Below are 15,027 nucleotides of genomic sequence, written 5' to 3' on the forward strand. Positions count from 1 at the left end.
GCTGCTCTTTGCTGCTTTGTTAATATGGTCAACTACATTGATTGATTTGCAAACATTATATCACCCCTGCATTCCCGGGATAAGCTCATTGGCCATGATCTATTTTTCTTTTCATACATGTCGGAACCAATTTTATAGAATTTTATTTAGACTTTTTATCTCTGTCTATGAGGGATATTGGTCTGTAGTTTTCCTCTCATGACTTTGGATCACAGCCTGGGGGCTCCTCAAAAAGGCAGGCATAGACTTACCCTGTGACCCAGCAATTCCACTTCTAGGTATGTGCCCAAAAATATAGAAACAGGGACTGAGCAGACACCTTTACACACACACACACACACACACACACACGGCAGCATTGCTCGCAAGAGTCAAAAAGTGCAAATAACCCACATGCCTGCTGGCGAGTGAACGGATGAACAAAATGTGGCATACCCATGCAGTGAAATATTATTCAGCCATAAAAAGTGATGCACCTGCTACCACACGGATGAGTCTGGAGAACATGGCAAGTGAAAGAAGCCCATCCCCCTAGGTCCTGTGTTGTAGGATTCCGCTCGCATGCAGTTCCTCAGCAAACATGTACAGACAGCACATCCATAGTTGCCAAGGCAAGGAGGGAGGAGGGAGTTGGGAGTGACTGCTCATGGCAGAGGGGTTTCTCTTCGAAGTGATGAAAATGTTCTGAAATTAGACATGCTGCTCAGCGGTGTGAATATACTAAAAACCACTGAATGGTACTAGTTAAAATAGTGAATTTTGTGCTACATGGATTATACCTCAGTTTTTTAAGTCACACACACAAGCCTAATGTCGGTGAAAGCCCTGCTCAACCCCTCACCACCATAGAAACTGGGAGCACGTCGCTCTCCAAGCTTTCTCTTCCTTATGCTTGAAATGGGGGCAATAACCCTGACTCACAGGTGGTTGTGCCAATCAAGTCAGATAAGGCATGGAACGCCCTGGACTATTGTGCTAAATAATGAGATAATGCATGCAATGTCACCATTTACAAAACGTCACCTGGCCCTGTTCCCACCACACCTGTGGGTGATTTGGGCCTGACACCTGGGAATCAGCCTTCACCCATAGCACCTCCTCCGGCTCTACCCTCAGCCTTGTCCCCCTGAGCCTTGAAGGCAGCACGTGTCCCCACCTGCTTCCTGCTGGCTCCAGCCAGAGAGGGACTTCTGGATCACATCATGCCCACCCCTTTCCCTGCCACCCCCTGGGTCCCCACCAGGCTTCTCACGCACCTAGAATAAGTCCATGTCTTTGACACGCCCCACAGGGCCTGGGGATTTGCTTCCCTTCACCCCACTTTATCCTCCATGCTCCCTGCCTTTCCCGCATTCACTGGGCTCCAGCGATGGCCTCCCAGTTGCTCCTGCCCCAGGGCCTTGGGACCACTGTCTCCTGGCCTGGAATGGTCTCCACTCCTTGTCCTCACATCTGTCCAAGTCAGCAGCGCACCACTCACTGACCTCTCCCTTGGATTGCTCTGCAACTGTGCTTCCCGCTACAGGACACAATGATATGTCATACTCTGGGGTCATGGTGCGTTAACTCTATTACAGAGTTTGGCATTTGTCTCCTTCTTTATTCGCTTTCCACTCTAGAAAAGAGGCTCCATCTACAAACCAGAGCTTTGTTTGGGGGTCTCTTAGGCCCTAGAACAGTGACTGGTATGCAGCAGGACCTGAACATCCTCACGAGAGAAGCACTACCACAGCCTCAGTTTCCCTAGCGGTAAAGTGAGGAGAGCAGCTCATGAATGCACTACAGGTAGCACCACACCACAGGGAGCAACTGTACTCGTCGGGGACCCAAGCTGAGTCCAGAAGAGTGGACAGCTTCCCTTTCATCCCCACCCTACGCCCATCACTGCGGCCTAGAAGCTCCTCTGCGGGGTTGGCCTTCCAGGAACGCAGGGCACCTGCAGGTCCCACAGGTGAGAGCCAGAGGGTGCACGTCCGCACCGCGACACCAGGTGGCAGCAGAGCGACAGCGATGGGCCGGGCCGCGGAGCCTGGAGTTGGCAGCGGCCGGAGCAAGCGCACACGGTGGCGATCTGGCCCCGCCCCGCGGCCCAGGCCCCGCCCCGCCCCGCCCCCTCCGCGCCCAGGCCCCGCCCCCTCCCCACCCCGACTGGAAGGACTCAGGTTTGGGGTGCAGTCTTCCAGGGGGTCGTCCTGAAAAAGAACGTGTGCCGTGGGTGATGGAGCTGGGGGTGGGGCGGCGGGACGGCTCTGCCTGTGGAGCCGACTTCACTGCCAGGCCTTTCTAAGCCTCTGAGTTCATGGAATCATTTCCACCACCCACCCACCCCCCAGCCCCCCCAACCCCCCCTCCCCCCAACCCTCCCCCCCAACCTTCCCCCCCCCCGCCCCTCCCCCCCCAAGGAGACACGGACAGGGAAATGCCAGATGTCTCCTTGGAACATGTGCGGCCCAGAGAAACCAAGTAGAGGGTGGGCTGAGTCATCCTGGCCACGCCGGGGCCCTGCTGTGATCTGGCCCCTAACCAACAGCCCCGGGGACACACCATTGGTACCTTCCCACCTTCCCACACCTGCTCAGCTCCAGCATCACCTGAGACAGGTGAGCACTGATCCCAGGTCCAGGTGGGTTCTGACCCTCAGCCCAGGTGGGCTCTGACCCCAGGCTCAGGTGAGCTCTGTACCCTGGCCCAGGTGGGCTCTGACCCTAGGCCAAGGTGGGCTCTCTGATCCCAGGCCCAGGTGGGCTCTGACCTGGGGCTTAGATGAGCTCTGCCCCCCAGCCCAGTGAGCTTTCTGACCCTCAGCCCAGGTGGGCTTCCTGGCCCAGCTAAGCTCTTCCCCACTTCCTGTGATCTGGTGGGGTGCATCCAGAGGACAGCTGTCCAATGGGACTCACAGTGGGACCCACCTGAGAGGCAGGCACAGAAGTTGGACCCAAGTATCCAGGTCCTGTTTGGCGGTATGTTCCCTTTCTCCCGTCCATCCCCAAATACTCTTTTAGGGTCTCTGAGCAAACTTAAAGGCTAGTCTCTGGATTTACTCCTCATCAGGCTAAGAAAGGGTCTTGCTCTTAGCTGTGGCCAGGAGGGACCCCTGAACTGTCACCCTTGAGGGGGACTCTAGGGAGGTCTGTCAAACTGCTACCTTCAGGCACCCTCCTGAGGGAGTCATGGAGTTTGGAAATCCACATGCTGATTCTAACCTGTCCCCCTAGTGTTTTGTACTAAAATAAACACAGATGTCCTCTGGCATAGAATTCAGATTTTCCATTAAATTCTATTTTGAAAGCAGGAATGTTGAAGAAATTCTGAATCTGGGTAGGGCTGATCCAGGTCAAGGGCCTACTTTGAGTATCCTCTGGTTTTAAAGGTATGTCCATAGAAATGTCCAAGAACATCCATGGAAAGCCAGCATCAGCCACTAACACCCTAGTAAGAGTGAGAGTGAATTCCCTGAGTGAGAGTCTGGAGGTGCAGCAGCACCTGTATGAGCAGGATACCCACCGCTGCAGGGGGCAGGGGGGCAGGGCTATCACACAGCAACCCTGGGTGCTGGGGAGGCCCCGTGGGAGAGGCGCTCAGCGGGGAAAGGCAGGGCAGCCCGTCCTCCGGCTTAGCCTCTCCATCTTCCCTGGAGCCCTGCCCACCCCAGACCCCTGGACCACACCTCGGATGACCAGATCCAAGTCCAAATCATGACTGTCACACAAGTATAAAATGTATCAAAGATTTTATTGATCTCATTAATCAATGAGGAAACCAGTAGCTTGTTAGAACTAGCTGGCGGGAGAATTCAAAACGCCACATTAAGTAGATTAGGAAGGCAGGTCTCCCCGCAGGGCAGCGATCGATCACATTCGCCAAACAAAACTCACTTCATTTGTAGGACTGTCCATCAGTGTTCTGCAGAACAGCTCACCTGAAAGATGGGGAGCGCCCGGCAGGGTGTGCTAGATGGGGCCCCTGCAGAGCCTCTGGGGGGGGTGCTCCTGCTGGGACCACTCACTTGCTCCCTCCTTTCAGACGCAGCAGGTCTGAGAGCCCAGCCGTGGGCTCCCCGGAGCCAGGGTCCCCACCGGGCTGGCCCCACAGCCTCCAGGACCGGAGCCTGGGCTATCTGGATGCTCAGTGCCCCCTCCCTGGGAGCAGCTGCCTTCCTGGACTTGCAGGACAGGCCTGAGTTCAAATCCTGCTGCCATCTGCTGGCTTGTGATCTTGAAAGCTGCCTGTTGTGTGCAAGGTCTCCGCGTCTACAAGGAGGAATTGCGGGAGTGCTGGGTCCAGGAGAGGCACACAGCTGAGGGTCAGTTGGGTTGGGGGGAGTGTCAGCTTCAGGCCCCTCCCCCCTTAAGCCCCTACCACCCGCTGCCTCTGGGGCTTCATGCCCGGCTCCCTGCCAGAGCGTGCTACTCCTCCCCAGACGAGCCAGGAGACACTGGCCTGCACAGATCTCTGTCTGTCCTGCCCCCAAGGCATTTGACTAGAAATAAAACCCAGATGCCTTGCTGCAGCTGCAGGCTTTGCTCCATCTGGCCCTGCAGTTCTCCACCTCCACTCAGCATCCTGCCTCCCTCCCCACCCCCAATACCCACAGCCCGGACGCTTGGGTCCTAGCTGCCCACAGCCCCTCTTCCCTGCAGGGTGAGATTCACTGATGTCCATCACATCTTCCTCTCTCCTGGCCACAGTCAGGGCAGTTCCCTATGGGGACCACTGACACAAACACATTTTCTTTCCCCGGGGAGGGTGCTATTTGGATGTGAAGTCTGGAACTGGAGCAGCCACTTTGTGCCCATGAGAGAGAACTGGATTTGGAAGAAGGCCAACTATGCTGAAGACAGGCAGAGATGGAAAGAAATTGAGGCCTTGACTGCATCTTTGAGCCACTGGACCAAACGGACCCGGGAACCTGCCCTGCCTCAGGAGCTTCAGCACAGTCAGCCAGTGGCCCTCCCTAGGTTAAGGCACTTAGGTCTGGCGCTTCCTTTCTTGCAGCCTGGTGCTTCCTAAGGCACTTCCTTCCCCTCGCCTGCAGCTGGAGCAGGGCTCCATCTTTATTCCAATTTTTCAGGATGCTCTGGGCATCAGGTGGCTATCTGACTGGTGTGTCCTGTACCAGCCCGCGGGCACTTTGAGCCAAGCTCCCAAACAGGTCTTGTTCTGGGGCAGTTCAGACCAAGTGAGCACTGGTTCCTGTTGGGGAATCCGATGTGGCTGCTGTCATGTCGCTCTGGAAAGGATGAAGCAGATGGGCACAGAGGTCAATGACACAGGGGTCCCCACTGGCTTTGGAGTCCTGGGAGGTATTACCAACCCTCCAGAATATACAGACTGAAACATCCACCCCTTGGGAGGAGGCGAGGAACCTCCTGGCCTACTGTAGCCCCAGGACCCCTGACTCCATGTCAGTGGTTGGTGCAAGCTCAGCCGCCCACGAGTGCTGGGCACCCTGGCTGGTGTCCTGTGTTCTCAAATACCCTGAAATGCACTTCATAATTCTGGAAGCTTCAGCTGGTCTGTAATTATAAGTAGCCCTTACTAAAAGGCCCCATAACCTCCCCTATCAAACAAGATTAATCAGTAACAAGCTGTAATGTTATGAGGTCATTTCCCAACACACAGTAACTCCGGGGCAACCCTATCTGATTGGCCAATGTGTAAAGCCTCGACTCTCCCGCATTTATCTGTGTGCCGTGAGCCTTACGCGAGATGTTTGCCTGTAGTTGGATTATACGTGGGTGTTGTTTTGCTGCGTTATCTCGGCTGACCTGGCAGGTGTATCTTATGGGGCATGCGCCACGCATACGGTCCTCTTGTTCAGGCCCAGACCATGAGAAAAGGCATGGTTCCCTTAAAGCGGAGGAACTCACACTGACAACGTCCGTGGGGTCCTGACTGGTCTGCTGTGGTCACCCGCATCACTCTCTATGGTGTGGCCAGTGTCAGTCCTCGTGACATCACCCAAATCTCATCATTCACTGAGGTCTGATATTTTCTTTCAGTGTGTCTCGCTGCACTTGTCCTGGGCCAGCCCACAAGGCTTGCACCCTGCATCCTTGCTGGCCTGCACACCAGGCCCTCGCTCCACCCCAATGGCCCACTTGCACGGCCATGTGTCGTGGCAGGTCATGTCCCTCTGAGACGAGCACAACAGCATGTCCATCCCATGGCTCCTCCTACAGGAGGAAGATGGACCCAGTTTCCAGCCCTGGACTCTGGGCAGGGCTACTGATGGCCTGGTCCTCCAGGGAGGGTGCTGGCAGCCCTGAGCTGCCATGTTGGTGTGTGGGTACACAATGCCGCTATGATGTAAGGACACCCACACCGGCCTACACGGAAGGCCATTTGTAGAAGCCCCAAGGTGACAGAGAGAGAGAAAGGCCTGCCCGGCCCAGCTGGGCAGCTGCCCCGCAGAAGCCGCAACTGAGCCAGAACCCCCCAGCTGAGCCCTTCCTGAAGTCCTCCAGTACAGAATCTGTGAGAGAGTGTGAAAGGACCGTTGTTGCTTTGAGCCATGGAGCTGTGGAGTGCTTTCTTACACAGCTTCACATGCCTCTTGGCTCACCCCAAATGCCCGGTGCAGTGCCTGGCATTCAAATGGCCCAGGCTCCAGTGCTGTGACCTGCAAGCTGACTGGCCGAGTGGGTGGACAAACAGGAGATCATGGCAGACAAGGAGCAGGCTCAGCAGTGGGTCACACACCTGATGAATGTAGGGAATGTTGGCCCATGAGAGCCTCGGGGACCCTAGGGAGGGAGGAAGTGATGGCCTACAGGGTCTGGGGTCCCTGTTCTGAGGGCTGAGGAAAGGGGACTCTCAGCACCGGATGAGAGGGAGGCCAGAGCCTGGTCAAGCCCAGTCCCTAGCGCCCAACCCATGCATCTCTCCTGGCAAGTGGCACAGACCAGCTCCTCCAACCAGACAGCTTTGACATGGGCAGCAGCACAGCCACCTCGGAAGCAAAGACGTCAAGCCCAGAGAGGAGAACAGTCAGGCCCCACGGCTGCTACATGTCAGAGCCAGCAAGGGATCATTTGGCTGCATTCACCTCAATCTTGCTCTTCCGTCTTGTTAAATAAGCACATTTATTTTAAGAGAGAGAGAGAGAGCTTGCGTGCATGCAGCGTTGGGGGGAGGGGGGTGGCTGAGGGAGAGAGAGAATCTCCAGCAGACTCCACACCCAGCACAGAGCCCAACGCGGGGCTGGATCCCACAGCCCTGAGATCATGACCTGAGCTGAAACCAGGAGTCAGACGCTTAACTGAACGGAGCCACCAGGTGCCCCAAGAAACTCATGTCTTTAAAAGATGTATTACTTTATTTGAGAGAGAGAGCACAAACGTGGCAAGGGTGGTGGTGCAGACAGAGAATCCCAAGCAGACTCCAGACTAAGCATAAAATTCGATGGTGGGGGGAGGGAGGCGGGGGGGGGGGGGGCAGGGCTCCATCTCAGGACCCTGGGATCACAACCTGAGCCAAAATCAAGAGTTGGATGCTGAACCAACAGAGCCCCCCAGGTGCCCCAAGAAACACCTGTTAAAGCGGGTTGCTTTCTGTAGAAAGTAACAAGACCCCCACCTGACCTCCGTGAGTCCTCCCAGCCAGTTTCAGAGGTGTGCAGGTTCCAAGTAGATGACCTGGCTGTTCAGCAGATCTTCCAGGACCCCTCGCGTATGAGCTGGTGGCAGTCCCACCAGCTTCTCACTGCCCACACAGACGGCTGGGCCAGAACATGAGGCTGGTGGGACAGCTGAGCCCTGAGGCCCGCTGCTCACCGGGAGCCAGGTGCACAGCAGGTGCCAGACGGTCCCAGCCAGGTGTCCTCACCATGGGTCCAGGGCCCAGGTGGGGACACAGGTACTGCTTTGTAGTTACCTGGCCCTTTATGGGGACAAGAGGGCAATTCACCCTCTAAAATGGTTTCTGGCATTCTATTTCTTGTATCACATGCACACACATTTCTCTATATATGCACGTATACATACATATACCTCTCTCTCCATATACATACATGTCTTTATGACCTCATGTGAGGTCATGAATGTCATGAAATATTCCAAAATATCACTTGGAAAGCTGCCCGGAATCCCGTCGAATGGATGGCATAGCGAATTTGCCAATCGCCTACTCTGAGACAGGCGGTAGGCCCGCTCACAGTGCTCTCCTGGGACGAACGCCCAGAGCGGGACTTGCTTGTGAGGCTGTGGTGTGTGTTGTCCAGTTGTTCTCTAGAAAAGTTATCTGAGAAAAAAAAAAAAAAAAAAAGAAAAGTTATCTGAAGAAGAGCACAAAAATACTCAGTCTCCCGCGGAATGGGTGCTCTAGTTGCATTTTCTCTCACTCTGGAATTTATCACTCAGAGAAATCTTTCCACTTTGGTGGGCAAATAAAGTGCCATGTTTCAGGCATGGGTGAGAAGGGCACTTTTCATGTTCTCATGTGTATTCCTCTGTTGTGCAGAGACGGCCTATTTGTGCCCAGTGCCCAGGTTCCTGCTGGGCACCAATCCCGCCCCATCCAGCCTGGTGCTCCCTGGGCGGCCTATACCAAGCACATTCCACCTATGACAACAAGGTCCTGACCCTTTGCCTGGCACCACCCACCAGCTGCCAACCGATGTGTACTTCTGTGTCCTTTTTCAATAGATTCTGCATGATTCACAAGGACTCAATCTTCTATCCCTGTATCTCCTCAGCACCCAGTGAAGCCTCTTCACTCAGAAAATATTTTAAACCCTAGGTAGGTGCCCAGTAAACATTTGTTGTTTGCCCAGTTGGTTGGGTTGACTTTATTTAGCATTGCCAAGAGTGCTGGGCTCAATAACCAAACAGAGAGATCACACAGCATATTTTAGCAGCAGCAAAACAGCAAATTCCTAGGAATAAACATAACAAAAAATTGCAGGATATACATAAAGAAGATATTAAGATGCTACAACCAAAGTCAAAAGATAGTCAACCAACTGGGGAAAAGATATCAATAATTATAAAATAAACCATGAGCTAATCTCCAAAATATGTAAAGAGCTCCTACAAAACAATAAGATAAAGTCTTGCAACCTAATTGAAACATGTGAAGAGAATAAGCGTAAGCAACTGACTTGTTAAAAAAGAATTTTAAAGATTTTTATTTATTTATTGAGACACACACACAGAGAGAGACAGAGACACAGGCAGAGGGAGAAGCAGGCTCCACGCTGGGAGCCCAACATGGGACTCGATCTCGGGTCTCCAGGATCACACCCCTGGCTGCAGGCGGCACAACCACTGCACCACTGGGGCTGCCCAGCAACTGACTTTTTAACATATCGGGGGATGTTCAGTCATACTCACAGCCAGGGAAATGCCAGTTAAAACTAAGGGAGATTTCACATTATTATCCAGATTGGGAAAAAGTAAAGTGCTGGACAATCTTCCATATTTGCAAACTCGTGGGTACCCTTGTACCCTGCTGATGGAAGCTCAAGTTAGCACAACCACATGGTCCATAAGTGTCACTGTCAATAAGAGATTCTGACACCCCCACCCCCCCGCCCAGCAATTTACTTATCCTGTGTGTAGAGTTGCACACAGGTAGATGGTTTCCCTACAGAGTCATGCACTGCATTATTATTTGTGATGACCAAAAAGCCCTTTAATAGGAAATTATTAAATAAATCATACAGGGCCCATAAAATAAATAGTCGTTAAGCGTAATGAAGACTCGGATTTGGGCTTTGGTTAGCCAGGTGGGAGAAAGCACCTGCCGGCATGCAGCAGAGCACCGGCACAGCCAGGGCGTGAGGCCCAGGACATCACAGAGAAAGGAGGCCCCAGACTCAGCACTTCTCCCACGAAGCAGCTGCCTGGTGCTGTGAGCGGAGATGCTGAGGGAGGCCAGCAAGACACACAGCAGGTCAGCAGGGCTTTCACTGCCATGAGAGGAGGAAGGCGACAGCAGGGTTGGGGCCCCTCACACAGCCAGGCACTTGGGAGCAGGATCCTGGCGAGAAGACTTGTTCTGAATAGAACAGGTGTGGTGTTGGGGAACTGAATCAGTAAATCTCGGGGTGGGGTTCCCTGGTGTGCATGCAAGCACCTGTGGCATGCGCACCCTCAACTCCACGTTTATGTGTCCGAGGCTGGACACTCACCTGCAAGCCCCACAGACATAGGGGTAAGTACACTCAGAACAAACCTCCTGCACACACACCTGCTCCTCACCAGCCACTGCCCTCTGGCCCAGCCTGCACACCTCCCCTCTTGGCTGAACCTGTCTAGGCCCCTCAGCATCAGGGTCCCCCCCCACCCCAGCACTCACAGAAGCAGAAGTCAAAACCCAGCTTCCTCAGGGTGCACATGGTCAGCCTCCCACTTCTTCTGTATAAACATTTTATTTTAGGGGCTCAGTGGTTGAACGTCTACCTTTAGCTCAGGTCGTGATCCTGGGGTCCTGGGATCGAGTCCTGTATCGGGCTCCCCTGCAGGGAGCCTACTTCTCCCTCTGCCTGTGTCTCTGCCTTTCTCTGGGCCTCTCATGAATAAATAAATAAAACCTTTTTAAAAATTTATTTTAGAACATTTTTAGGTTGACAGAAAAGCCGTGCACACAGTGCCAAGAGTGCCCAGACCCCAGCACCCCTTCTCTCCTGTTACTACTGTCTTTGGGGCATGTGGTGCGTGCCAGTTACTGACCGGCGTTGACAGGTGTCACTGGTTGGAGCCCACACTTCACTTGCATTTCTTTGGTTCTCCCACTGGGCTCCTTGCTCTTTCCAAGCCCACCAGAGTTTTGAACCATGTGACTATATTACCTGTTAATTAAATTATTCCATTTCTCTTTTAAGCATGTCCCAGTCCCAGGCTGGCCCATGAGTGGACCTGGGCCCACGGCCCACGAGTCCAAGGACCTCTGGCAGAAAACACCAAGGCCAGGTCTGGCTGACACAGGTGGGCCCTGTGGAGGGGGGGGTGGGGGGAGAAGGGGGTGCGGGGCAAGGACCCTGAAGCGCAGAGATCGCGCTGGGCCCGGCCTGAGTTCCTCCAGTGGGTGAGGGAGGACAAGGTTCGGGGCGAGGAGCAGCGGGTGTTTCTTCCCAGCTGCCTAGAGCTCGGGTCGGTGGCGGATGACTGACAGGGTTGCCTCCTGACCTCGGGGACCAATGCCTGCCACAGCTTGCAGGGCTGCTTTCCAGGAGAAATGCTATCTGAAGTGTGAAATCAGCCATTCCCGGGGTATGAAGTCACTGCTGGGGTTGGGCAAGGAGGGGGCCCCAGGCTCACCCCGAGCCCTGACCTGGAACGGTCACTTCCCAGGGAAAGTGTGGCCGTCCTGCAGGTGCCAGGGCACCCCGGGGCAGGAAGGAAGCAGTGGGCTCTCCCAAGCACCCTCACCAAGCCCCGAGCCGCCACAGATGGAACAGTACAGGGCCCAGCCCCAGGTGCTTACCCAGCCCTGCACCCTCCCAGGCGGCTGGCGGGTGCACTTTGACCTCTGTCTCCTTTTGCAGCCAAAGCACCTGCAAACCCACATCGGCCAGCAGGGGCGCCTTTGTCTGTCTCCTCCAAAGGGGCCGCAGTGCCAGTCCCTGTCTTGGTTTGAGGGCTAAGTTGGTAGGAGAATTTTCTCCAAAGGGGTCCTGAGGATGGCCTGGGATCTCCCCAGCACAACAGCCGTGGGCTCCGAGCTTCACCAGGGACACTCCGTCTGTGCTTGCCTCCGGGGAGTACAAGGACCCCCAGGAAGGAAAGGGTGCGTCCCGGCAGCCCCTCCCCTGCGGCTGCCCACACCCCCCAAGGTGGAGCCACGTAGGGTGGGCCCCCGGAGGGCCTGGGGCCCTGACTGCCCCCTCCTGCAGCCACCAGCCCTCTGAAAGGCCTTTTCATCCCTGTGTGGACAACACCACTGGCCGCATCAAAGAACTTCTATGGAAAGTCATATTTTTCCCCAAACCAGAAAAGTTCAGGCTCAGAACACAAACATTCAGCTCATTATTTAGAAATAACAAGTCCTCTGGGTCCTGGTATCAGATCAAAGCTCAGAAATTAAATTCTCCAAAAGAGGAGGCGGCCTGGGATCAGCAGATTTGTGTTTGCTTATTTTTTTTCATTCAGCAGCTAAAAAAAGGGAATCGAAATCTGCCTAGCGGTTTGGAAGTCTGGCCGGGGTTTGAGAGCCGAGGAGACAGTGTGCTCTGGAGGCTCCTGGGCGTGGAGGCTGAAAATATTTGGTTGACATGACAATGGAGACAACTTGGCAGTATCTCAAGAGCAGGTCTGCAGGAGGAAGCCGGTCTCACTCCCCCCCTCATTCACACACACATGCAGACAGACGCACACACACACGTCTACTAGGACATCTGTACCCTGGAATCCACACGGGAGCGCACAGGGAACATGCGTGTGGGCACACACACAGAGCGCACACACCCGTGAGAGACATCGGGAGGTGCCACTCTGCACTCTCCCCTCAAGAGCCCAGAGCCTGGCACAGCAGGAAAGTGTGTCCCTGAAACCCAGGGAAGACCCAGGGCATGTGCCCCAGGGTCGGCAGCCCCAGCGCGACAGCCCGAGGCCTCGAAGGCCAGACAAACTGCAGACCTGGGGCGGGGCCCCCACTCTTCTTTCCCTGCACTTCTGGGGGTCCCAGGCCCTCTGGCCCCACGGCCCCCACGACACCAGGTGGCACAGGTCACTGGAGGAAGGCACAGAGGGCACTGAGCCACCCTCACAGTGACCATGTGTCACTGCTCACTGCATATCTCCAGGGGTCTCTCTCCACTCGGGCGGGCCTCCACCACCCGTCCCCAGACCCTCACCCTTACGTGGCCAGACTGAGCCCCACACACAGCCCTGCCCTCTCCCCTGGTCTGCTTTGCCAGCCATGACCCAGCACCAGCTCATCTCAGCCTGCAGGGAGGGCACCAGGGCCCGGACGGTCCATCCATCTCAGTAGGGAAGCCAGGTGCCCAGTAGCATCACTGAGCCCTGAGTTACACCAGCCCTGAAGCCCACAGCAGCTCCCACCTTCCAGGCTCAAGAACCCATACCCCCCTTTACTACTTCAGGTGGTTTAAGATGGGCTTCCTCTTACCTGTAAATCCCTGCAGGCTGGGCCAGCCCTCCCTGTCTGTCGTGAAATAGGCATCTGCCTCCAAAGGCTATCAGGGCGACTTCCCCTGCTCACTGCCACCAGTGGTGGCCAGTAAGGACAATCCCTCAGGCCCAGCATGCTGCCCCTCCTCAGTATTTCCAGGTGCCCCCCTCCCATCCTTCCTGCCATGTGGCCTTCGCCTGTCCCAGCCCTCCCCCTGCCCCACTTATGATGCACCTGGGGCCTGCCCAGACAACCCAGGACAGTCCACCTGAGATCAAAGCCCCCACTGTCATATATTTCCCTGTCACATCTCCAGTTTCCAATAATTAAGATGTGGACGTCTTAGGGGTTTTTTGCGGGGGGCACACTTTCTAGCCTACCACCTATACCAGTAACCCTAATCATGTGTGTACACACAGCAACACGACCAGCACACACAGAAACAGGCATGTTCCCTTCACCTAGGTTCCCTAAAAGCAGAGCCTGAGACAAGGATTTGGGTGTGGGTGGTTTGTTTGGGAGGAGATCTCCAGCAGCAGGAGTGGGAGGGTGTAGCTGAGAGCTGGACCCTTCACCAGAGGATACTTCCCTGGTCCCTGGCCCACCTGCCCCGGGACCCTCTGAGAGACCATGAGGCTGGAGTATTGATCTATCATCCAGTCCCTTTGCTTGTCAGTTGAGGGTCACTCCTGATACATTATGGTGCCAGCTGTCCGAGTCCACAGACAGAGGCTTAAAGCAAGTACACAGAGGCAGAGGCCTCTGGGGCCAGACATGCTCATGACACCCGTATGGGCCCATGGGTGCTGCTGGGTGAGCCCTTGAGCCCCACAGCATCCCGTGTCAGGAGCTGGTCCCAGAGCAGGACGCACCAGCACACCCCAGGGCAGATGCTCATCCCCACGAGGAGGGCTTGTGGGCGTGGACTTAGGGCACACTTGCACAGAATGGGGCTGATGGCCTTGAACTTTCTCCCAGAATTCCCAGCTGTAAGTTTAGCACCAAACACCAAATAGAAATGGGAAACAGCTATAAATGCTGAAATGTGATGTTTTTTTCCTCAAAAAAGTGATAAAAATAGTATCATAGGTGAGTTCGTTTTCTAGGCAATGTTATTTTAGGCAACATGTATTAACGGCACGAGAATGAGTGCAAATGAAGCACCTAGGTGCCAGAGCTGATGTGAGGGTGCTGGCCTGGCCACACAGGCCAGGGAGACCCGAAGCCAGCCAGGGCCCTTCCTCCTGGACTCCCTCTGGACACGCTGTCCTGCAGGAGGTCCAATGTGCCAATGAGCACAGCAGGGCACGGAACCCACACCCTCCGAAGCCACCCTTCTGGGCCCTGACGCCCTCACACAGCCACATGCTGAGGGAACCTCGAGCCCCTTTCACAGATGAGCAAACAGAGGCCTGGGAGGAACACACCTGTGCCACGTTCCTGGGGGTGGGAGACATGGGTCTGTCTCATTCACTGCACACCTTCCCGGGTCTTGGGAGCACAGGGCTCAGTGTAGACCCACCCCAAGCCCTGTTGTCTGGTGGTGAGGGAGACCGTGAGCCATCTCCAGAGTGTCTACTGGCTGCCCGGGGTCCTAAGGACAAGGTGTGGGGTGGCGTTCCCTTGGGGTCCTGGGTTCTCCTGGCTGGGACTGAGCACATCTGGGTTCTGTGCTGCCTATGGCCTGTGTGTGACCTGGAGCAAACCCTTGCCCCCCCCTCCCCTGCCTCAGTTTACCCCACTGCAAAAGAGGCTGGGAGGGCTGCTCAGCTGGGAGCTGTGTCCTGGGAAGGTGAGTATAAAGTACTCAGTAATGACCACTATTACTGCCACCAGCATAAGCTCTCAGCCCCCAGGCACTGTCCAGTCACCTCGGTGACCTCCTGAGCCCACAGTTTGCCCCCTTTGTTCTGTATGTCTTTTGGAAAAACCGAGCTTCTGGTAGGATTTCCT

The 15,027-nt window shown here is 55.1% G+C and overlaps 1 long non-coding RNA gene across 1 annotated transcript; it reads right to left on the bottom strand.

The window, feature by feature from the left end:
- Positions 1–3,729: 3,729 nt before the first annotated feature.
- Positions 3,730–8,256, bottom strand: LOC144319410 (uncharacterized). Its single transcript, XR_013385222.1, has 3 exons — positions 7,579–8,256; positions 4,007–5,230; positions 3,730–3,919 (listed from the first exon to the last, which is right to left on the bottom strand). It is a non-coding gene; the product is annotated as an uncharacterized LOC144319410 (long non-coding RNA).
- Between the last annotated feature and the right edge of the window lie 6,771 nt (positions 8,257–15,027).

This window comes from Canis aureus, chromosome 8 (assembly GCF_053574225.1).
Source record: "Canis aureus isolate CA01 chromosome 8, VMU_Caureus_v.1.0, whole genome shotgun sequence".
NCBI classification, from domain to species: domain Eukaryota; kingdom Metazoa; phylum Chordata; class Mammalia; order Carnivora; family Canidae; genus Canis; species Canis aureus.